General features: G+C 33.4%; 1 long non-coding RNA gene across 1 annotated transcript; it reads left to right on the forward strand.

Annotated features, from left to right (window-relative positions):
* The first annotated feature begins 1,900 nt into the window (after positions 1 to 1,900).
* LOC117905214 lies at positions 1,901 to 2,918 on the forward strand. Its single transcript, XR_004649671.1, has 3 exons — positions 1,901 to 2,086; positions 2,170 to 2,277; positions 2,383 to 2,918. It is a non-coding gene; the product is annotated as an uncharacterized LOC117905214 (long non-coding RNA).
* The last annotated feature ends 22,454 nt before the right edge of the window (positions 2,919 to 25,372 follow it).

The following is a 25,372-nucleotide window of genomic DNA, read 5'->3' on the forward strand; positions in this document are numbered from 1 at the left end:
GCCTCGTATTCGTGCACAAGATGTAGATTTGATTCACAGAAGAGAATTCATTAGTTAGTTTGAAGAACGTGTAAGTTCATTCACTACATAAATTGTTCTATTATCTAATACACATGTATGTATTAACATCTTATATTTGAATCTATAGATTATACAAATGCGACATGAAGGTCCAATTTCTGAACACATACTATCATTGTCTCGTGGACCAAGTATATTAGTTACATGTTATAGAGGATACATCATTAATGGGTTCAGATTTCACACAAGAGAACGAGAAAAAGGAAAAAAAAAACTCAAAATAGTGGAGTTGTTGTGACCGCAGAGGTATCAAGCTTTGCAAGTGCAAGAGATAAGAACCCAATTCCTGGTCATGTTTCTTACTATGGTGTGCTAATTGATGTAATTGAGTTACATTACCTTGGTGGAAATAGAGTTATTTTATTCAAGTGTGACTGGTGGGATGTAATCAATAGTGGAAGGGGAATAAAGAAGGATGAATATGGGTTCACGTGTTTGAATTTTGAACATACCATATGCACAGATGAACCATTTGTGCTTGCATCTCAAGCAAAAGAAGTCTTCTATGTTCAAAATTCAAATGAGGAAAATTGGCACACCGTTGTAGAGATACAAACTCGAGGGGTTTATGAAATGAATCAAAAAGTATCTACTAATGATCCAGAGCCATATCAACAACTTATAACACTTCATACTCAATGTGATGTGCATGAGTTGATTGAGAATGATTTAATCAATTGGGATAGAAATGATATTGCAGGAGAAACTATCCAAACGGATGTTCTACTATCACGACAAGAAAACATTGTTGAAAGAGATAATGAATTCATTCACGATGATGATATAGATGATGTGTAGCTAATAGTATTGGTAAGTACATAAATATATACTTACCAGATATACAAATTGTAATTTATCTCATATTATTTATGTAACTTATTTTGTATTACTTTTTCTAATTTACTTTATTATGTAGGAAATGTCACATCGAAGAGGAAGAGTACAAATAGTGTCTCCAGAAGATGAGTTGGACAATCTACAACAACTCTTAGACATACAACCTATTGCAACTACTACTCCTAGTAGTTCTGATCCTTCTGATTCTTCATATCCTTCTATTGTTGGTATAATTAAGAAGATTATGTTTGACTTTACATATGATAAATGTGTTTACATATATTTAATTTCTTGAATGATAGGTTTTTAATGTTTAATTTTATATAAGATAAGTAAATTATGTTTCTTTTAATTTCATTATTGCTCTTAATAGGTTCATCCTCTAGCAAAAAGAGGACACGTGGCCTAACACGTAACTTAGATTTACTTAGTATGAAACCCGGGGAAAAAAAAACTACACGATTTAATACCAGAGGGCAAGTTGTTTATGATGGAAAATAGGAAAGATTGTCAAGCTATATGGGAACATTGGTGCGATCTCAACACAATGTACCCATCCAAGTTCAAGATTGGAATCATGTTAGTGAAGATGTGAAGGAAAAGATTTGGGCCTTAGTATTGGTATATGCTAGTTACTATTCAATCTAAATTGTAATGTTATTGTTTAAAAATGATACCTCTTATTTAAACATGACATTTTAATGCAATACAGGAAAAATATAAACTAGAAGAAACATGTAAGAGCTACATTATTCAATGTTGTGGAAATTTGTTTAGAAGCTATAGAAATAAAATGAAGGCCAAGTATTATAACCCTTATAATATAGATGAGGAGAGATTGTGCCATCGACCTCCATACTTATCGAATGATGATTGGAGGTGGCTCATCCACTTTTGGGGTACACCTGAGACCAAGGTAAAGATAATGATTTTTTCTTGATAATGTATCTTATGATACTCATATTCACATAAAATGATATTTATTAGTTATATCTAACCTAATACTTCATGTATATAACTTTTATTATGTTTCTATTACCTATATAGGTGACATGCTATTTTTTAATTGATGTAGGATATCTTAGAAAAAAACAAGGCAAATAGGGCAAAACAAGTGATAAAGCATACATCGGGATCAAAAAGTTATGCTCAAATTCGATATGAACAGGTTGGAAATTTATTATTAATATGATTTGTTTGTACATAAATAATTCATCATAAATAACTCAATTGTTTTACTTATAAGAATAGGCACAAAAGAAGGAGGATCGAAGTGAGCCTAATAGAATTGAGATGTTTGCCCTCACACACACAAGAAAAGATGGGACGCCTATTGATGATCATTCTAAGGAGATTATGGTAATGAAGTGAATAAATTTTATATACTTGTATTTCAATCATAGCCTCATACTAAATTATTTTAAAAGTCTAACAATTTTTTTTTTTTGTTTTTTATAATTCCAGGATCAATTTCAACAATTACTATCCCAACCTGAGGGGACATCTTCTTCTACTTCTGCATCATCTGGAGCATCTACATCTGTAGCATCTATATATGTAGATGAGATATATACTCAAGTCATGGGTCCAGAGAGGCATGGTCGTGTTCGAGGGTATGGATTTGGTCCTACTCCTACCTCAATCTTTGGTTCTACTAGTAGAAGGTGATCAGGAGTTATTCTTTCAACACAACTTGAAAATGCCCAAGAGATGCTAATAGCTGCAGAACAAAAGTTTACAACTGCAACTGAAGAACTCTCAAATGTGAAAGATGAACTCTCACATGTGAAAGAAACATTTGAAGAGAGGTTGATAGAAGTTCAAAAGAAGACACGTGAAGAAGTGGAAGAAGAGTTTGAAGAAAAAATGATGGAAATGCAAAGAAAAATGCAAGCACAAATTCAAGAGCAGATGATGCAAATGATGCAACAATTTCAGCAAAAGCAGTAGAAATTTGAAGACTTTGCTACATCTTTATATGATAGATTCACTTAACTTTTTTGAAGATTATGCTACTTATTTATATGATAGATTCTCCTAACTTTTTTTTTTTCTTTCTATGACTATTATGTGATGTTTGGTTGGTTGATTTGTTATATTATGTTAGAATGTGAAACTAAATTTGAATCTCTTTGTTTTTTGTTTGTTTGGTTTTATTTTATTTTATTATATTATGTTTTTTTTATTTAATGACTTATATTGATATATAAGTTTTTAACTAGCTTGGAATAATTGATTGTAATATATTGAAATTGGTTTAATTGTTTAATTGCATATATAGGTCTAAAATGGGTTTGTTTGGGTTTATAACAGGTTTGGCAAATTTTAATTTATAAAAAACCAATGTCCAAAATATAACATGTTTTAGTTACGACCACTAAAAAATTGTGACCATAAGTGTGCTTTTAGTCACGCTTAAAATGAATCGTCACCAAAAGTTAGGGATAGCAGCCATAATAGACTTAATGTTTAGTCACGGTCACTTAATTACCGTGACCATATACCTATATTTAGTCACGGTTAGGGGCATTGACCGTGACCATAAGATTACATATAGTCACGATCAATTTCTTAACCGTGACTATAGACATACATTTAGTCACAGTCATTTTTATTAACCGTGACTATAAACATACATTTAGTTACGGTTACGGTACTAATCATGACCAAAAGTTGACATTTAGTCACAATCATTTTTATTAACCGTGACTATAAACATACATTTAGTCACGGTTAGGGTGTCGACCGTGACCAAAAGTTGACATTTAGTCATAGTCATTTTATTAACCGTGACTATAAACATACATTTAGTCATGGTTTAGGGCATTAACCGTGATCATAAGTTTACATTAATCCATTAAGTTTACATTTAGTCACAGTAACTTATATGAACATGACCATAAGCTTACATATAGTCACTGTCGATAATTTTACCCGTGACTATAAGTGTACATTTAATCATGTTCATTATTTGACTGTGACTAAAAGTTAAACATATAGTCACGGTTTATTACCTGACCGTGACCAATACCTTTAGCTACGCCTCATACTGTGACGCTCGATGACGGTTTCATAAGACTGCGACAATAGGTTTTGGTCACGGATATATAAGATTTGGTGACGGTTGGCGACCGTCACCAAAAATCCTATTTCTTGTAGTGAGGGCTTGGCTTGCACAAGGGTTGTTGTACATAGGCGGATGCAGTAGCAACACAAGGAATAAGAAAGCAAGTTACCTCAGAAATGTTGCAACACTGGGGTAGGTGCATGGATTCACGCAGATAGGCTGCACGTAGGTCGTGCACGGGACACGCACAAGCTGAGTGCATGGGAAGCGCATTGGCTACGTGCATGAGATTCCTAGTCAAAATAAGATATTGAGTCCTACTGTTTGAAGGAAGAGACTCCTAATGCAGAAGATTCTTAGTTCAGATGAGAAGCAGAGTCATGATGTACAAGGAGATAGAGTCCCAAAGTAAGAAAACTCAAGAATGAGTAAGAGTCCTGTATTTCCATTCTAATTATAATTGTAGTTTGAGAAGGACTCAGAGTCCTAGTGGGAATGGTCAGTGACATGGCCTATGAGGAAGAGTCCTAGTTGAACTAGGATGAAGAGTTCTAGTCCAACAAGGAATGGGTGGCAACCACTCTATAAAATGGGGATGAGAAAACCTCTTTGAGCACTTGTACATTCACATAATCATATAGAGGGATCTAGAGAAAGAGATCTTCAGAGAGCATGAGCTCGCCGATGCTATTGTGGGAGCCTTGCTAATCTTTGTCTTGTATTCTTATTTGAGATAGTAATAAAATACAAGTTGGGGATGGTGCCCTATAAACTCATGTGTGTTTGTATGAGTTCTTTGATTTAATCTCATGTGGGTTGTTGGAAGGCTGGCTTAGAGGGGTGGCTAAGCGTTGCACACACACATAAATTTGGTGCTAGATCTTGTGTGTGACACCATCCACGTTCTCACTTCCAGTGAGTGCAATTAAGTATGGAAATTAGTTGTTTGGCAAGGCTTCATCCATGTTCCCACTTCCAGCTAGTGCAGTTAAGTATGGAAATCAGTTGCTTGGTAAAGCTCTGTGAATGGTGGCACATATAAGCTTGCTTAAGTCCACAAATGGAACTTTGTGACTTGCATACCATATATTCTTAGCCCTTAGCTATGAATCTATATGGTTACATCATATAAGTGCTTGTATTATCATTGAGAGAGGTTGTCTTAACATCTATTTACCTAATTTTATATTGAGGTTAGTGGCAATAGATGATAGAATTTAAATAGACTTTAACATACCTATTGAGGAAAAGTTTCCTTGTAGTCGATAATCTCTTTCTATATCCCTTCAATGCAAGCTTAACTTTAAAGGTTTCAACTTGCTCATCCATTTCTCTCTTGTAAACCCACTTACACCCTATAAGTTTTATACCTTCAATTGATTTTACAAGCTCCCAACATTATTAGTTTTATACCTTTAATTGATTTTACAAGCTCCCATCTTTATTGGTGTACAAGGGCTATATTTCTAAATTCATGGATTTTTACCATTTGTCTACATCTACATCTCCAATACCTTTATCGTACCTCATGGAATCTTGTTCATGCTCACCAAGGATTGCCTAAAAAGACTCTCCAAAAAGCAAGTACCTTCATGGTGGTCTCATAACTCTCCCAATATGAAAAAAGTACCAATGATCAATGATGTTCTAAAATAGGATTTAGTAAACTCTCAACCTTTGTGTAGGCTCTCCATTTTGTCCCTTTAACACATGTTATATTAAAGGCTCATTCAGTATTTTACAGTAGTTCCTTTGTAGCTGATTACTACTCATGCAATTTATCTTCTCTAAGCCACCTTGGAGACTTTAGTTGAGAAGTTTATTTGGCTCTTCATTGTGACCTTGGCCACCCTTCGAGTTTATATTAGGCTTTTCTTGGGTGCACTTTAGGTTAGATTCCACTAAGTTTACCTTAGGTCACCTAGGCTCACCTAGACTCACCTAGGCCCAACCTAGGTTTATCTAGGCTCACTTAGTTAGTCCTAGGATTCTTAGACACACTAGGCCCCGACTCATTTAGTTCATAATTCATTGACTCACTTTCTTGCATGGTTGCATGGTTTGCATGGATCACCTTATTGCATGGCTTGCATGGCTTATAAGACTCATGTGATTGATAGTTTAATTTTTAATTGCATTATTTTAGTTTCTTTTGATTTTCAATTTCATGATATTTCTTGCTTTTAATCTTTATTTTATTTTATTTTTGCATGAGGAAACGACTGCTAGCTATTTGGGAAGAGGATCACAAAAATATTTGACAAAGGAAAGTCCATGGTTGTAGATGAAGTGTAAATATTGAGGGTAATCATGCACCAAAAGGATTCTAGTTTTGGAGGGAAAAAGATTCAGATGAGAAGGTGGAATTCTCCAAACTTGTGGCTACCATGTGGGGATCTTTGGAGGATATTCATCCAATTTTGGACAAGGAAAGAAAATAATTCCAAAGAAAAAAAGTTAATAGAATGATAGGAGACCTATGGATTTTTTTGAGTGAAGAATTTCTCTGAGAAGGAAGGCATGGTTGGAGCACCAAAATAAGGGATTCTTCTAAGATACAACAGGCATATCATATGGATCCAAGTACCACTGAAGAAAATATAGTGGGCTGACAAGGATTCTTTCTTTAACATAGAGAGTCAACAACAAATGAATAAGGAAGGAATTTCCTTTATGTAAATAAAACGAGGATTCTTAATTTTTAGAGAGGGCACACATAAGGAGAGTAGGAGGATTTTGTCATCGTTTTGGTGAGAAGAAGGAAACACGACAAAGAAAAGTAATGTAGGAAGAGTGTAAATAAATTTTATTTTATTTTATTTTATTAGTCTTATTATTTTTGGGAAGAATCCTATTGAGAATTATTTTTATTTTATTTTATTCTATTCTATTAGTCTTATGTTTTTGGGAAGAGTCCTATTAGGATTATGTTAATCGAGTCCCATTCCATTTATAAGTAGAATCCTCTTCCACTTTGAGTCATGTTTTGATTACAAATAGAGTCCCATTGGGACTGTGTTGTGATAGCCAAGCTGCAATTGCTAAGGCTAAGATTAAAATATTTAATGGGAAGAATAGGCAGATACTCCTAAGGCACAATATTGTGCGGCACTACTTGAAATAGGGGTTATATCCTTAGAATTTGTGAGGTCAAAGTTGAATTTGGCTGATCCTTTGACCAAACCACTAAATAAGAAACTAGTGGAAGAAACATCGAGGGGTTATGATCAACAGGACACTAGGAAATTCCGAAACTTGCTGATTATTCAAGAGAAGTTAGGGATTAAAGCTCTACTAAACTTCTACTATATTGCCTAGTCTTTCGAAGGAATGCCTATTGCTTTACATGGTACCATGGTCTTCAAGGGGCTTTACTCAGCGTTCACTCAACTCTACTGCCTATAGAGATTGGAAACGATAGCAAGGATGTTTTGGAAGATATTGGATGTGTACAACATGAAGTCCTACTGTAGGTTGCTCTCTTTAAAAGTGCCAAGACGACAAAGTTATTGATTTTATTGATGGCATTGAACATGCTAGATTCCTATAATCCTGTTATGGTGAACTGCTTACATGGACATGGAATACTTCCTCCCTCAGAGGCTCTCACATGTATTCATAATGATTTCAGTGTCATTTTGTCCTAATGTGAAGAGCTTAGAGGTAGTAGGAGAAACTTTAGCATTGTAGTTCTTTGTGGACATTTTTTTTTCATTCTCAAGAAGGATGAAATAGCAATCAATGAAGCTACTGTCTCTTTAGACAATGTTGTGGGAAAGGTTTTACATCATGCATGAAATACCGGTGTTGACATAATTATTGAAATTGTTGGTAAAATTGCTTCATTAGGAGAAGATAATGTGAGGTCGTCAAAGAAAAGTTATTGGGACCACTGCAATGGAAGTAGGTTCTGAAGGCATTAGTAGTGAGTAGTTCATCCCAATTTGAGTCTTTCGTGTGGTGGTTATGATCAACTAGGACACTAGGAAATTCCGAAACTTGCTGATTATTTACGAGAAGTTAGGGATTAAAGCTCTACTAAACTTCTACTATATTGCACAGTCTTTCGAAGGAATGCCTATTGCTTTACATAGTACCATGGTCTTCAAGGGGCTTTACTCAGCGTTCACTCGACTCTACTGCCTACAGAATTTGGAAACGATAGTAAGGATGTTTTGGAAGATATTGGATGTGTACAACATGAAGTCCTATTGCAGGTTGCTCTCTTTAAAAGTGCCAAGACGACAAAGTTATTGATTTTATTGATGGCATTGAACATGCTAGATTCCTATAATCCTGTTATGGTGAACTGCTTACATGGACATGGGATGATTCAGTTGTAGGGAATTAAACCGAATTCCCAACCCGTGAGAAACAAAAATTAGAGAAAACACATGCTAAAGAAAAACAATCACACGCACAAGACAGTATTTACGTGGTTCGACAATTTGCCTACGTCCACGGAGTTGCAGGGATATCACTATTATCAGGGAAGAATACAGAGTACAACCTAGCAGCTACAATATTCTCTCTATATATAACATGGCAACCACACCACACTAAAAAACCCTAATTACAAAAAGTGGTTCCACAATGGGCTAAACGGGCCCAACAGGCCTCAATAAATCTCCCATTAAAAAGCCATGCAATATTATTCGGGTCGGGTCGTCAAACCGGATCAAACAAAACTAGGCTCCACAAAGCCCTACAGATTCAGTCAGTCAACTTCTTTTTATGGCTAACGGGGCCCTTGCTTCACTTATGGAGATTGATGATGGGAATTCGAAGGGCGAGTTCTTCATATTTCATGCAAGAAGACCATTTACGAGTTGCTTTTGTCTGATTATACAAAGCTGGCCATGTCCTTGGTGCCGCCATGTTGATATTGCTGGTGTCCAAGCATTTTACACTGGAGGCCATTCCCATGAAGAAGATCATCATCTCCGCGCTATTAAAATCCCTCCACAATTCTGTAAAACCGTCATAATCCCAACTGCTCATCACGAGTTTGGCGTTAAATAAATCCAGAGTTGATGTTTTATTAGAAAAGACCCACGACGAGAGCTATCACTTTCTGGTTCAGTCTATATAACTGGGAAAGTTGAAAATAATAACCTCTATGCTTGAAACTGCCACAAGGGCTTTGAAAAACAAGAATGCCTTGAAAGATCAAGATTCGGGGTTTACTTTTGGCAAGGGAGCTAGACCACTTACAACAATGGGCAATGGATCTGTATACTTATCTGAAGGTGATGGATTTTCTGGTTCCGATTTGGAGACATGATTAGGAACAAAATTTCTAGAAGCTACCATAGAGGTACCTTAGCTCCATTCATCTAGACTGTATAATGTTTAAAAATCAAATTCAATTAACCACTAAATTTTAGAAATTAAGATAAGCTTTCCAACATTCTACACTCTAAAAAATAATGATATGATACCTCTCTTGTATGATAGAATGCACTATAAAAGGTGTAGTAATACTAATATCTTATCATTTTAGCAACAATTTAAAACTTGAAAGTCACTTAGCACATTGTAGTTATTAATTTAAGAGTGTCAAAATAAAATATCCAAAAAGTTAGTCTAAAAACCATCCTTATTCTTAGAAACCTTTAATGCTTTCTTAATAAATGGAAATGCCAGAAGTCTCTCTATTATAGAAATTACAACCAACTGACTTCGCTATGTATTTATATGCTTTACATATCCTATTTATTTTCTTTTAACTACATTTACATCAATGCAATAGAATAATAAATATTATTTTGAGGCTAGGACCAAAAGAGATTACAATTCTCTATTCAGTGCTTCTAAAACAAGTTCAAGTAGATTGCATTCATCATCGTCATGTAGATTAATTGTAATAAATTTAATTTGCTAGACTCCTTGTCTTCAAAATAATTATATAATCAATCTCTTTCAAGATTTAATATAATATAGGCATTGCTTCAATATTGTATTCAATTAACTCCCTTATTTGTTTTCTCTATTGGCTTAGTTGGGAGATCTAAGAATAAATTAGATCTTCTTTCCCATTTTAGTCCATTTCAATATATAGATTTATCTTTTAATAATAAACTTTTTAATTTGATATATATTATTTTATTAATGAACAATCAATGTTAAAATTGCTTCTCCAATTTTATAGTTTATAAGATTTTAGGTGAGCATCTTGATTGTACTATATTCAATCGATTATTTATTATACTTATCATTTAAGAGAAATAATTTTTTTTTTCATTTATTTCTAACTTTTTTTATTTTTTATTTTGTTAATTTCATTTAGGATTATTATGTTTTTAGGTTGGTTAAGGCTTCAAAATGAAATAAGTTTTTGTTTCCAATGCATGAGATTGGAAGGAGATAATTGGCTACATCAAATAACTTAGTTATGACACTTACGATTATGCTATTTATATTAGGAATGGATGATCGAGAATGGTTTGATTCTTCTTCCCATGAAAAAAATGATGAAGTATTCACTAATTCTTATGGTAAATCATGGCCAAGGTATGCATTTGATGGCATAATTTCAAATATTTTATGTCTAATAGTGTTTTTTATTTCATAATTTTATAACATTCAAAGTTGTTATACTAATTGTATTGCATAATGCTTGCTATGACGGTTGGTAGAACTAAATCTTACTCATAAGCATATAAGATTAAAAAGTCGTTGCAAGCCCACTTTTGAGTGTTTTTCTCCCATAAATGAGAAAGTGATTCTTGCTATCATGGTCTTGTTGAGATATTTCTTATCAAGAGGAAAAGATAGACCACTTATAAGTTATCATATTCTGCTTACAAAGGGATGAGAGAAGAAGGGAGTGAGGTATAGGGAGATGAACATAAAGGTGTTCAAATTTAAGTAATGAGTAAGACTCAGCATAAAGGATGGTTGGTAAGACCTCATAAGAGGTTTCTTAGATGTAAATATCTAATTTGAAATAAACATAAGCTAATGAAAACATCATATATTGGCAGCTAGATAGTTGCTTTAGTATGAAATTATGGTGAATGTGACACCTAGAGGTGAAAATCATGATTTCACTTTCTCAATCTAGCCAGACATGTTTGGTAATTTGGGAATCATTCTTGCCTCAACAAGCTAACTATAGACATTGAGTCAAGACCCTCAAACTAGTCTATTTACTTAGTGAAAAAAATGATTATTGGAGTACAAAGGTCTTAAATTTGTAGTACCTAATGAGTCTTGGATATCAAACCCACACAAAGTGGGATTAACAAGTTCAAGATAGACTAAGGAATGATTGAAAAATAAGTTAGTTGTAGAGATTACTTTGATTAAAATTCCAAGGTGAAAATAGATTCAAAAGATGAAAAAGAAATAGAACAAATAAATGAGTGGATGGATGCTAAAGTTGAAGTGATTTTCTATGCTCACTTCTTGACATAAAATGCAATGAATTGAATTTTTTTAATGGTTAATTTTGTTAAATTCACCCTTGAAAACTCTTTAAAAACTTACAATCCCTCATGGTCAAATTAAGGATTATCAAAGATTTTCAACAAAATTTTTATTTCCAAAAACCCTTTAGCTAGTTATTTACAATTTTAAAATCATGAAAAGCCTAATATCAGTACTAGATTTTAAATCAATTTTGTTTTATGCAAATCAAACACTCACATTCTTCACATTAGATGGATTAAAAGCAATATAAGAAGATGCCTATGTTAAATAAATAAGCTTTTAAACCCACAACAATATACATTATACTCAACTAAATCTTCAATTCAATCCTCTTACACACATATATGAAGGAAAATAAAAAATAAGAAAATATAACGGAACATTGTTAGTCAAATTATCAACTACAAAGCATTAGATTGAAGTTGAATCTAAAAATTCAATAATAAAACGATAAAAAAAAACAAACTTATTTGAAAATTCTATTTATTGAGAAAGAAGTTTATTGTTTTAATTCACTCAAATAGGATTAACAATAGATTTCAAATGCAAAGAATCAAAATCTGAAACAAGCATTGTCAAATGACAATCTAAGTAATATCTATATGAATATGTATTTCTAGAGAAAGTAGAACTAAAAAAATTAAAATCAAATTTTGAAATACATAAAATATTCATGGAGTTTCAAAAGAATGTTCACCCTTCCACTAGATAGGATTATTCATAAATTCATACTTTATTGAAGGTATTACATAGACATTCTTTCTAAGCTTTGGAAGAAGGAAACTAAGTGAATAGGAAAAACTATCTCTAAAAAAAGCCTCTATAAAAACCTTGCTAAAATGTCAAACTAAAACTATTTTTACTTCTCTTTTCAAATGAAATGTAGAAATCCTACATTTAATAAGATATAGATAAGCAGATAGTTTAAATTCAACTTCTCAAACTAAGGACAAAAATTATTGGCAACTATTACTCTTCAATGGGCTGCAAATTAGGAAATTGGATGAGAGCTTCAATTTTGAAAAATGAACGGGTGAGATTAGTTTTTCAATTGGAGATATTGACAACTAGTATTGCTACTTAATTCTTAGCTAAAATGAAAACTTTATTATTGAACTTTGATGTTATCCATGGAGAGATAGATGTCTAAGAATCAATAACCAATTCTTCATCCTTTATTCTTGGTGAAAAGATCCTATAATTAACAAGATTAAAAATACTATATAAACAAAATAATTATGAGAATATGGTAGGGGTTTGTAATACTCTTAGTTAGAATGGTGTCATTAGAACTTAATGTCATTTGAGAGATATAAAATAAAATGCAAAATATATAATAATTGAGCTTTGATCAATTATGCCATGATTAAATTATTTATTAAACTTCTTGTGGGGTTATAAACATGATTTCTTCAAATGAACCTTCTTAATTAGGTTAGTGGACGGTCATTTCTCATAGCCAACATGGAAAGATTATTGATTGAATTGTATTGTTTTGGGAAGTTAGAGTGGTAAATAGAATGAGAGAGATGGGACTAATTAAAGTTAACAAGAAGTTGACACTCTAACCTAGGCATTGCCGGAGTTGATTTTGGAACTTGTCATGCACAATGCATAAAGGGGGAAATAGTCTTGAGGTAGTCGGTGTAAGCAAATCTACATATGTCATGGAGTTAATAAATGGAATGATCCAAATGGGACCAACTAACGTTAACAAGGAGTTTAAACTCCAACCTAGACATAGCCTAGGATGATTTTAGGCTTCACCATGCACAATTCATAAAAGGAACAATCACCTTTAGGTACTTAGTATATGTAAACCTATATTAGTGAATCATATGGAAAATCTTTGAATAATTATTATATGATAATTTGTTTTCATCCTAATGATAATTTATTGTTGTTTTTATGTCCACATAGAAAGGAGAGATCCTTCAATTGTGCTTGAATTCATAAACATTTTGGTGTTAGGGTTCCCTCACTGACTTTGAATCCACTAGTTTTTGGACTAATGTAGTGCAAACCAAGCAACAATTAGAATCTTATAGCCACTCAATTTTATTTTATTTTTGAAATAACCCCCTATTATTTCATTATGTCATCCTTCTTGATACCTTAACTCAATTGCTCAATGTCCCAAGCATCTTTCCATATTGATCATGTTGCAGATTAAGGTTACTTTGAAACATAATAATTCATATCTCAAAAGACAATATATCTTAATCATGCAAGTATCTTAATCATGTACAGACCTGCATTTTTCATATGCATTCCCACTCAATGGCGGGACTCACTTTTTGAAGAAAAACTGATTTTTTTTTTTAAATGGAGTCGCCACTTATTTTATTTTGTTTTAAAAGAGAAAACAAAATAAGAAATAAAACCCTAAAAATGACTCTTGATTTGGAAAGACGAGTTTGAAAAAACCTAAGTCTAAGTTCAAGGTTAGGTTACCTATTGGGAAGGTACCAAAATGGTAGCACCCCTCTAAGTCCTAAAAAGGTTTCTACTAAATAAGGTGGGATAACTGTGACAATTGATTGATTAATATATAAATACCGGGAAATCAAAAATCATGATAATACAAAATGAGTAAGCAAGATAGATTCGGGATGTACCTTAACTACAAGTTGAATGGTATCATGATAGACAAAGTTAGTGCACAATCAATAAACAGGTAACCAACATCAATTAACAAAGAAGTACATCATGTACATTAGGTCTGTCCACTACCTATTTCATTTCTGTATGGATTAATTATATAAATTCCATTAATGTAGGAATTATAAAATTTACTTATGTTTATTAAAAATCAAGAAAGAAAAAAGGAAAACTATTAAAATAAGGAAAATAAAAAAGGTGCATACTAGAATGAAACTTGGCAGCAAAAGTTTATTAAAATTTGGATGTTATTAACCTAAGGATGGAATTTAGGAACCACGATTATTTTAATGAAAAAGATTTTGAAAACTAGATTTAAAACGGGTAAGATTGCAAGGAAAAGGTAAGCATCAGGAGAATAATAATGAGCACCAAGGTGGTCATGTATAAGGAAGTGATAGGCACATTTATTCGTTTCCTACTCAAGCTCCATTTTTGTTTTTCCAAGTTTTGAACTCAGCATCTCTGCTGACACTTCATCATTCCCAAGTTGTCCAACCAGTTTTCTATTCTCCTCCTCTAAGGGGTTTAGTTTTGACGTCCTTCAGCAAGTCCATAAAAGCTACTGCTTGGAACTTTAGCAAGAGTGTATCCATAATAGCCAATCTAGGTAGGGCAGATTATATTGCCCTGTGCCTCAATTTCCATGCTGGCAGTTAAGAGGTGGCTCTATCATTTGGATTTTTGTCTTCTGATTTGGTGAGAAGTCAATAACAGCATAAGCATCCTCAGAATAATTTGTCTCCTGTCTGAAGAACTGATTGTCTTATCCATGTTAGCCTTGAGTTGATCATAACTTAATATCTTTGACCAGCTTTAGTTCTATTGTCATCCTGCTGTTTCTCCTTCTCTTTGTTCAACGAGGTTGCCGAGTCCAAAATTTTGTATCAACTTCTGATAACTGTGGTTGATCATAGGAATGACAAATGGATTCAGGGTGAAGTTTGTGTCCTGATCTATCATCCAGGCTGCCAGAGAAACTGTCATTTGAGAATGAAGCCTCAAGAATAGATCCTAGATAATGATCACTTTCATGTGAAACTGTAAATGAAGTCCCTCATATCTTAGCTTTCTTGCTTGATCAACTGATCACCGCTAGGTGTTTTGAATTGCTTCTTCGCATGAGTCTTGTTGATCTCAGTAACGAAAATTTCAAATTTCTCAGGTGTAACCTCTGCAAGCCTTTCAGAACCGGAGGTTTCTTTGTGAGCATTGATGAGATTCTCAAATTTTGGGCTTGAAGCCAATAGATGCTTGTATAATTCCCACATCCGACATCCACAGAATAGAATGAAATACAGGAAGGAAGTTAACTTGGTAGGTTACAAGTAGGATCGTCTTCCCAGAAAGTGCATCCACTTCAAAGAATTTCTTGAGAAGCTAGCCCAGATCATCCTCAGAAAGGTTTAAACTCCTCAAGCATTCCAGTTTTTCACTCACAATTTCAAATTGTAAGGCTTCATTCTTCACCCCAATAAGAAGAATGGACATGACCAAAGGATCTTATCTTCCTCTGGATTCTTGGAGTTATAAAGATCAGATTTCTCATGAAGTAATTCCTTAAGCTTTTTCTTCTTTGTTGTCATGTAATTCTGTTTCAAGATCATTTGTAGGTTTGACAATTGCAACACCCACAGTGGCTCCCAAAGAAAAATGTGCCTGTACTTGATTCATCAACAACTTTCTGTTCTTTCTATGTAATCAACTCTGACATGTCCAATTTTCTTCAATGGAAGGGTTCAGTTAACACAATTGGATTTGCATCTGGAATAATTTCAAGTGTGCCAAAGCCATCATTGACACTTCTTTTTGTAGTCTCAAACACTATCTTTACTCCCATCTGCACATGTTTGCCACCTAATTATGGAACACCATCTTTAGGCATTGAAGCATTTCAAGTTATGCAGGAAGCTTTGGCTCTAGTGTCTTGAAGATCCGTATCTTTTGAATCCGCATGAGGATCATTCAAGCCATTGATCATATTATCATTTTCATGAATTAAAGCCTTTGATGTGATTTGTAAAAGGAAATCAATCCCACTTGTGACACCACTGCCCAAAAGAGCTCTCTTTGTAGAAAGTATTGAATCCACATTGGTGTGGAGTTCTGCAGCATGCCCACCTTTCCTTACTATTCTTGTTTCAAAAAAAGCACATTGCAACTAAGAAAGGTCCCGAATGAGACACTATACTGCTTGTGGGTGTTTCATGATCGACATGCACTCCAAATACCACTTCGGCATCACTAAGAGCACCCATCTTGATCATTTCATGAGTGTCCAAATCACCCTCCTCAGCAGGTTGGAAAGAAGTCTCACAGTTCCCTTATTTCTCACATAACTTTCCGAGAAGACCCCAATTATGGTTTTGGATTGATTTATGGTTGACAGCTGGGTTTCCGCACAGTGGTACGTGAAAAACAAGTGCTCAATTCAAATGGCTCCCATGGTTTCTTGTTAGTATGATTACAGAAAATTAATGTGCAACTGATTATTGTAGATGACTGCATAACTTTTGCTTTTAGGGCTTTTCCAATTGGTTCAATCCTCCATTTTGTCCGCATGTAGACTATCCAATGAACCACATATTCCTTTTTACGGGTTCCACAGCCAATGCACCTTCCTCTGTTGCTCAATGGAAAAAGGAACCACAACAGAGGGTTCTTCTGATTCCTCTTTCTCTGAAACTCATTTTTCTTGCTGCTTAAGCCTTCATCTTTAGGCTTGCACCCAATAGTAAGTGTAGTAGGGTTCTGTCTCATTGCCTTGTATTAATGCCTGATACTCTTCAAAACCCCCAGATGCTCCAATTATCTTCATTCTCTCTAACTGCAGAATTTAGCTTTCCTTGCTCCTCTTTTAGCACATGAGAACTTCAAGAGAAAGTTCTTGGCATTCCTTGTAGATAGGACTTGAACAATTAAGATGTGGAATTCCAAGTGTTAAACTAAGCAGTAATGGATGAATTCATTTCATTGAGGATTCAATAATGTGTATAGTCGTTTGTAGTATTTTTAAAACCAGGAATAAAATCTGAAGGGGATCTCAGAATTGCAGCTAGATGTTGTGGATTCCAGATCAGTTCCTAGTTGTTGCAAAGAGATTTTTGGACTCTTCAGTTGAGTGGAACACATGAGCCTCTTCAAGGATATCTGATCTGGAATATTATCACAGCCACCAGAAACCAACTTCTGAATAGGACTCAACAGACCCGATCCAACTAGAGCACAAGATTACAAATGGTAGTAGAATATGACTTTGGAATTAATATAGCCTAAATAGCAGTCAAAATGACAATGCTGAACCAACCCACCCCAAACCAGAATTTCCCAACATACTCTCTGGAATCAGTGACACCGTTCTCTGAACCACTTCTCTTCACAGTCCCAAGCTAAAGAAAATGTAAACACTAGAAATAGGGGGAAAAAAAAGAAAAAAAAAAAAACAGAACACCAAAGAAAGGAACAAAATAAACCAAAATATCAAAGAACACAACCCTATTTCATGTTTCAATCAATAGGCCAAAAACCAGTGAGACCAACAAAGAACTGGAGCATGATTGTCTAATATCCAAAAAAGAAAAAGAAAAAATGATTCAAATATAAGCTATTTCAAAAAATGGCATAGGATGAACATCAGATGAACCAAAACCGTGGAAAACTTATAAACAATTTAGATTCCACCAACCAAAATGCAGTCCAGGCAATCCACATTCAAAGAACAAACAAAAACCAGAAAATACCCAGAAAATGAGATGAAATGGAGCATTAATGAAAAGAAATAAGATTCATAGCAACCATACCTGGAAAGGCTTCAAACGCCCTCTCTCTTCTTCCAAGGCTAGCAAAATCAGCTGGATTACCCTTTTTCTTCTGGTTTTCCTCTGCTGGTCTATCTCCTTCCTCTTTCTCTGCTTGGGCTTGTTCTTCTCTCTATCGCAGCCCACCAGCAAAATCCCAAATCTTTTTCTCATATTCTTCTAACAGCTCGGAATCCCACTTTTTTTCCCTTGCTTGCTTTCCAAGCCTTTCTCTCACAGCCCTCAGCTCCCTCTCTCTGCCTCTCATAATCCTAAAATCCTCCCAAAATGGAGATTGTGCTCTCTTTTCAATACCCTAAAACCCCCACTTCCAGAAAAATCCTGGACATATGATCTCTCCACCTCTAACTAACTAGTCTCCAAAACCCTCTAAATGTAACTACCACCTCCTCCTTTCAAACGCATGCCTCTTTCACCTCTTCTCTGTTTCTTTCTTTTCCCACCAAGAGATTTCTCCTAAAAGATCAAAGCTGGAAAAAAAAAAAAAAAAAACAAAAACAACCCAAGATCCTAACTGAAGCCTTTTTCTTTTCTTGAAATGCTATATCCATGTCTCACCAACTTTCTGGAGACTTCCTAACTGCTCAGAATTTTCCAGCGTGCCACTAGTTCACACTTTTTTTACCTGAATGCTCTTCATGCTTTTCCACGTGAATACCTTATCTTGCAAGACTCATTTTCTTCTAGAATTCTCTTTCCAACTTCTTCTAATCCCCATCTTTTCCTCATGTGACCTCACAAAGAAAATCTATGTATTAGTAACCATAAGGCAAATCACACTCTAACAAGAATTAGTTCTCATGCAAAATTTAAATATATTAGCATGCAATTCAAAATTAAAAATAAATTTTATGTAACCAAAAATAAAAAAATCAAAACTATGTAATTGACAATTAAAAATATCAAACTAGTATACTTAAATATCCTAATGCACACAAAAATTATTTGTGACATGCAATCAAATATTGAAATGATTCATACACAATCAAAATATCAAAATCAAATTCAACTCATTTAAACCTAAAATCATGTAATAAAATAACAAAGGTCAAACATAACTGCACTAGAAGAAAATCAAAGTCAAGACAAACAAAACCCTAAACTAAAAAAACTAGAGGTCACTGATCATCATACTAAGGATCTCGGAAAGTCCCCTAAGATATCTCTAAAGAAAGTCCAAAGATACTGATTGAAAGAGTCACAATAGAGTACCAATGGGACTTAAAAAACAACTTGGATAAGGACACATAAGTGCATAATAGGAAAATAGAGAATGTAATAAAGCAATCCTTAATGAAATATGCCAAGAGGACAAAATAGAGGGTCTACATCATGTAAACATGTTTCTACGTAGAAATCAATAACAATAATATTCAATCATCACATATAATCAAAATTCCTAAAAAATGATTAAATAAACATATTAAACATTTTCTTAACTTGTACATAATCCTAAATTACCATTTAAATTAGTTTTAGTTCAAAGAATTGTTAGAAAACAAGATTATAGTTAAGTTGAAAATGTTATCAAAATGGGCTCTTGATTTCTATTTCTCTTCTTGAGTCATCTTACTTAAATCAAAATTGTGATTTCAACTCCTCTTATTGTGGGTCTGCATTTTGCACTTGCATCCCTACTCCATGGCGAAACACATTTTCTTAGTGGAAAACTAATTTTTTATAAAATTTGATCCATCGCTTATTTTTATTTTTAAGGAAAATAAAATAAGAAACAGTGATTCCTTATTTTTTGGAAAAGTCTGTCTTTAAAAAACCCGAGTCTTAGAATGAAGGTTAAGTTACCTATCAGGAATGTACCATAAAGGTAGCACTCCTCTCAGCCTTGAAAACACTTAGAAACTTTCTTAGACTTACAGGCTGGTGGTTTGAGGGATGGAAGACACATTTTGAATAGAGTTCAGAGGTTGTTTTGGGGAGGTAGAGGACACACACCATTGAGAGCCTTTGGCGAGCATGTGTTCACCATTATGGGGGGCTATCTATTCACGAGGAGAAAGACGGCGAAGGACACACAACAGAGGGCAGAAGGATGCACAACAGATCCTTGAGAGAAGCACACATGCACCAACAAAATTTCATATTGGATATGCACAGTGCACATTAAAAGATCAAAAGTGAGTTTTCAGTTCTCTCTTCTTGATTTTTATTTTTCATTGTTTATTTTTTTTTATTGGTTGTGTCTATGATCTAGTTTACGTAATTTTCTTACCATTAATTGTAGATGTTTACTTCTCTTAAATGATATTATTAATTTATGATAATTTGTATTTCCTCTAATATCTTTGATTGTTATTATTATTATTATTATTTCCTTTCTCATTCTATTGATCTCTTATTATCAAATTTTAATGTTTCTCATCTTTAGTTGGATAAATCACATGTTAATGTAGATTCTTAATTTCTTTAATTTGGTTATTCTTTGATATTTTATATAGTTTAGTTTTTAAAATTTATTAATTTGGGTGCTTTGATGACATTATGTCTATTTTTGTTTTTTTTTTAATTATTAGTTTGGTCATTCTTTGATCTCAAATTGAGTTTAGTATTTTAAAATTTATTAATTTGGGTGCTTTGTTGATATTGTGTCTATTTTAGTTTTTTTTTTTCTTTCAAAAATCATTGGTTGGTTGTTCTTTGATCTCATGTCTAGTTTAGTATTTTAAAATTTATTAATTTGGATGTTGTGTTGAAATTATATCTATTTTAGTTTTTTTTTAATTATTAGTTTGGTTACTCTTTGATCTCATGTATAGTATAGTTAAAAATCCATGTTAAGCTATTTATTAGATTTCTTTGAATGCTAGTTTAGTTAAAATTCATGTTAAGTTTCTAAAGCTCTTTGTATGCTAGTTTAGTTAAAAATCCATGTTAGGTTATTTATGAAATCTTTTTAAATGCTAGTTTAGTTAAATTTCATAATAAGTTAATTTTTAAAGTTCTTTGCATGCTAATTTAGTTAAAATTCATGTTAAGTTATTTTTTAAAAAGTTCATTGTATGCTAGTTTAGTTCAAAATTCATGTTAAGTTATTTTTTCAATGTTCTTTATATTCTAGATGTATTTAAAAGAATTCATGGAATGTCCATTTTGGTCATTTATATGCTAGATGTTTTTCTAAAAAAATTCATTGAGTGTTTGTTTTGATCCATTTAGTTAGATGCTTTTAAAAGAATTCATAGAATGTTTGTTTTGATAATTTATATGCTAGGTGCTTTTAAAAAAAAGAGTGTTTGTTTTGATAAATTTATACGCTAAATGCTTTTAAAAAGAATTTATTGGGTGTTTATTTTGATAATTTATATGCTAGATCTTTTTTAAAAAGAATTAATTGAGTGTTTGTTTTGATAATTCATTATTTTGATTAATTTACATATAAGGAGCTTTTAAAAAATTCATTAAGTGTTTGTTTTGGTAAATTTATATATTAGATGCTTTCAAGAAATTCATAGAATGTTTGTTTTGATACATTCATATGTTAGAAGCTTTTAAAAAATTCATTGAATGTTTGTTTGAGTAAATTTATATGTTAGATGCTTTTAAAAAAAAATCATTGAGTGTTAGTTTGATTAAATTTATATGTTAGTTAAAAATTCATTGAATGCATGTGCAGTTAAAGTTTCATGTTAGTATTTTTATCTTTTAATTCATTGGATATTACATTTGGTTAAATTGCTAGCTTTCCTTATTTTGATACTTATTTAGTAGGCTCCTCGAGGAATTCTTGAGACTCAAACCTTGTTTTATAGAATTTTTTTTTAAAATTAAATTCTTTGAGTTGAATCAAAATTTCTTTTACCAAAAAAAATGGTCTTTTCTCCATCATGAATGGGGTTAAGAATATCTAAGTTGATTTTTCTCTTGTTTTTAAATCCTTTTAAATTAGGAGTAAAAAATCCCAATTTTTGTGTATTTTGTTTAGAATTTCTTAATTCACTTGGTTCATTTTTTGCTCTTCCTAAAATCTTTTGTTTTTTTTCTAATCGAATTTAAATTATTTTCAAAAGGATTTGAATCATCTAAAAACTATAAAAGAAAAAACATTCTAGGTTTAGGGCAATGATCTGACTTTGTTTTAAAAACATACAACTCATTTCATCCAAGTTGCATTCTCTTTTTAGTTTTTCAAAAACTTTGTTTTTGTTCACATAGGTTTGAACTTGTGCCCCTAAGCTAATGGGAATGTCCTTGGCCTTGGTGAATCTTCTCACTTGAGGTTGAGGATGCACGAGTTGAACTTATAAATATTGAATGGACATTTGATGGAACCCCTACATGAAAGATTTTTAAAATTCATCTTTGTTGTTAGTTTCAATTTAGTTAATGGCCCTTTAGTTTTAAAATTCCCGTTGATTATTTTTGGAGTGCATTAAAATTTTTTTCCAAAATTGTATGATGTTGCTCACTTCTTGAAATTGATTCTAGAATGTTATTTGCATTGAAAGCCTTTCCCAAAGTTGAGTTATTTAGTTGGTTATATACCTTCTATAGCCGATGTGTTTGTAAGTTCATGCCATGTAGATACTATGCATGTTAGGTTTTGCTCTCCTAATTTCTTGTCATTTTCTTTTATCCTAACTTCTCTATTTATATTGGAAGTGCATTATGTTTAAGATATGCCATTCAAGTACACTCTCCATACTTCACCTTTTTTAGTTACATAAGAAATGTTTTGTGTGAACTATATCCATATTTGATATTGTCCTCGATTGCCTTGATGTTTGCTTGATTTTCTTTGATGAGATGCAAGTTATATATTTTGTTTTTTGAACTAACTTAAGTATCTTGTAATAGCGCTTTAAGTCACGGTCCAAGTATGCAACTTACTCTTCCTTTAAGTAAACACTTTACCCTTTCTTTGTACCCAACCCAAAGTCAATCAATTAATTGTCATACTTCCCTTAGCCTAGTTAGTAGGGACCTTTTTAGGGCTTAGAGGGGTGCTACCTTTTTTAGGTATCTTCCTAATAGGTAACTTGATTCTTGAACCTAGACTCGGGTTTTTCAAAGACACGTTTTTCCAAAAGTTTAAGTTATTTTTTTTCTTAAGGTTTTAGTTTCTTATTTTATTTTCCCTTTAAAAAAATAAAAATAAGTGGCGACTTCAATTTTTCATAAAATCCAGTTTTTCACCTAAAAAGAGAGTCTCGCTATCAAGTGGGGACACATGTGAGAAATACAGGTTCACAAGGTGGCTCAAAAAAATTAAACCATATGAGTGTCAATAAGCCACTAAGGGGCGACTATAAAGCAATGGGAAGTGCAGAAAAAATAGCTAGTATCACATGTGTTAAGAGGAAAAAATGGATAGTTTACACTTATCTTCCAATATTTACTTTTTTTTCTAAACATTTTAGCTTGTAATCTACCATTCATCCTTAAACATGATTTTATCTCATTTTGTAGAATTGTTATGAAAAAAACAAGGTTTTTTTTAACCTTTTATACCAAAATTTGAGTACAAATAGCTTTACTTCATCTCAACATTTAATCTAAGATTTTTCATATCCTTGTTCAACCTTTGTCATCATGAATTAAATCATGAAGATAAGCATTCATTAAGTCAATGAAAACATCAAAGATATCCAATTTTGTTAGACTTGTAAAGATTTTTCCTTATTAATGGTTAAGATTTAATAATCTAGAGAATAAATATAGAATTTTATCATAAGAGATCCATTACTTGCTAAAATTTTCCCTTAGATTGGATATGTGTGTGTGTGTGTGTGTGTGTGTGTGTGTGTGTGTGTGTGTGTGAATGAAGGGGTATGGGTGAACTCATTAAAATTTAATCACCTCTAGATTCATGTCTTGGGATGCATATATTGAGACCTGTGCCTTAGAATGCACGCATCAAGATATCTTATGATGCCAACATCATGATATGCACCTCAAGATTCATGCTTCCAAAATCACACCTCAGGATGTGTTCAAGGTTCATGCCTTGGGATGTGCATATCTGGAATTGTGCTTCAAAATGCATGCCTTAGGATGTAGGGGACCGTGACTTAGGATGCTTGCATTACGATTTGTGTTTCTAGATGCATGCATCAAGATGCCTACTTTAGGAATTACGTCTCAAGACCTAATGCATAAATCTCAAGGCATGATAGTAGAGGCATGATTCTTGATGCACAATTCCTAAGTTGGGGATCCTGATGCATGTATCTCAAAACACAAATCCCAATTCAAGCATCCTGAGTCATGGTCCATAATGCACGCATCTGGTAACATGTGTCTTAAAGCACAAATCCCAATACACATATCCTTAAGCATGGATCCTAATGCATGCATTCTAAGACATGATTTTGGAAGCATGAATCTTAAGGAACACATCCCAATGTAAGCATCATGAGATATTATTCTTGAGGCATGCATCCCAAGGCGTAGGCCCCGATGCACGAATCCCAAAATCATAACCTAGTGCTTTGTGATTACTACTCAAAAAGTGTTATTTGATAGCTTGTGATTAACTCTTTTAAACACTTTTGAGTAGTAGTTATCATCTTTTAACCCAATTAACATATTAAAGACCCTTGCAATCAATTCTAATCAAATTGTGTTAAGTTTTGGTGTTTTGATAGCTTTTTGATCACCAAAGCAATCCAAGATTGAGGAGAGTTCTTTGGAATCCATGGCAAAGATTTTCGGACAGGGCATCCGAACACACCATTGGAGAGCGGCGGAATGTGGGTTGTAGCAAGGCTTGCTCACTGTAGTCAATGATTCGAACAACATATCCAGATAGGATATGCTATCATCTGGAGTTTGATGTTCACAAGTGTCGGATAGCATGGCGGCGCATGTCCTCTTGGGGAATCTGGATGGAGTTGAGCCGGATGGGTCCCTACACCTTGCACACGCAAACTGTCCCCCTTGCGCAGCATAGCTCAGTCCACCCGGGGAGGAATTCCGTGCGCCGACATTTCACATCCGGAATTCCATGCACCGACATTTTAGATCCGGATATCTCACATCCGGATAGGAGAGGAGGACGTTTCAACTTCTCCGGATATACATATCCGGATCCACTGGTAGCGTCTACCCGGTCAGACATGCACAACTGCAGTGTTCTCCTGAAGCTTCATGACATTTCCGACCGACATTTTGAGATATTTTGGGATATTTTGCTTTAGATATTTGATGTCTAAATCCCCAAACTCTCCTTGTAATCCACCTATCATAGGATTCCTTAGTCTTTAAGTAAGAAAAATGGTGAATAACCTCATATATATAGTTTGTAATTTTCTTTACAAAGATATCTATTATGTAATCAACGGAAGGAAGAAATATAATTCACAAAGCACTTGCTCTGTTTTTCCTTCATATAATTGTTTTCTCGTTAGTTTTCTTACTAGCCAAACAAGTTCTGAGGAAGTTTCCTCAGGGAATGAGTGGCTAGACTTTTAGTTCCTTAGAGTTAAGGTTGCCGGGAAAGGTTCCAAGTGCAAGAATT

The sequence above is a fragment of the Vitis riparia genome, chromosome 17, assembly GCF_004353265.1.
Source record: "Vitis riparia cultivar Riparia Gloire de Montpellier isolate 1030 chromosome 17, EGFV_Vit.rip_1.0, whole genome shotgun sequence".
NCBI classification, from domain to species: Eukaryota; Viridiplantae; Streptophyta; class Magnoliopsida; order Vitales; family Vitaceae; genus Vitis; species Vitis riparia.